The sequence below is a fragment of the Primulina tabacum genome, unplaced genomic scaffold, assembly GCF_025594145.1.
Source record: "Primulina tabacum isolate GXHZ01 unplaced genomic scaffold, ASM2559414v2 Contig1080, whole genome shotgun sequence".
Taxonomy (NCBI): domain Eukaryota; kingdom Viridiplantae; phylum Streptophyta; class Magnoliopsida; order Lamiales; family Gesneriaceae; genus Primulina; species Primulina tabacum.
The window spans coordinates 4,971-5,775 of record NW_027460086.1 but is presented as its reverse complement, the minus strand read 5'-3'; positions in this window follow the sequence as shown (position 1 = coordinate 5,775).

Below are 805 nucleotides of genomic sequence, written 5' to 3'. Positions count from 1 at the left end.
AGGAGGCCATGTATTATTTCTCTAAAGGGTGCAGGGCGTTATAGGTGTATTTTCCCATATCTCCTATAGGTTTAATAAATTTATAAAGAACAAATTGCATGCCAAAGCTGAATTCACTACAGCTGATGCAAAAGAGCGATCAAAGAGTATAACCATCACTTCAAACATTAAGACAAGGTGGCAGCTGTCAAGTCAAAGCAATAGTGAATCTTTGATCCTCTCAACCGGGTAATCGGAGCAATCTGATTAAACGTCCCATCCATGCTGATCAACCTTAAGACTTTGGCTAACCAGTCATGAACTGGAGTCAACAGACGCTGGTTTACCCAGTTCCCAATGGCGAATATTCTCCGCTTACCCCCTCCTTCGACTGTCTGAGCCAACCGCCCTGTCATAGGTGGACCCATTGCAGGGTGCCACTTAGGCAGGTAAGGACAAATTCTAGACTAAAAATAATCTAGATCGGTCCCCGAAAAGAGCTTATTGTTTATATCAAAGGGGTATCTCACCCTATGAGGAAACAATATCCCAGAACTCCACTGCTGACCCTCCTTATGAATAAATTCCATTAGGGAGGAATAAGCAGCCAATTCCATAGTCTGAGCGACATAAGGAGACGAAAGTCTCGCAGACTAGGGAAAATTGTCCACAATTGTGGTAGAGAATGATAGGTGGGAAGCGCTTTCCAGGATGGTTTCCATCTCATTCCCTGGTAAAGGGGAAGAAGAGGGAGATCTGGACAATACCGGTTCAAGAGGTCACGGAGGGTTGGTTTTAGAAGACCAATCCACGTGACAACTTTATC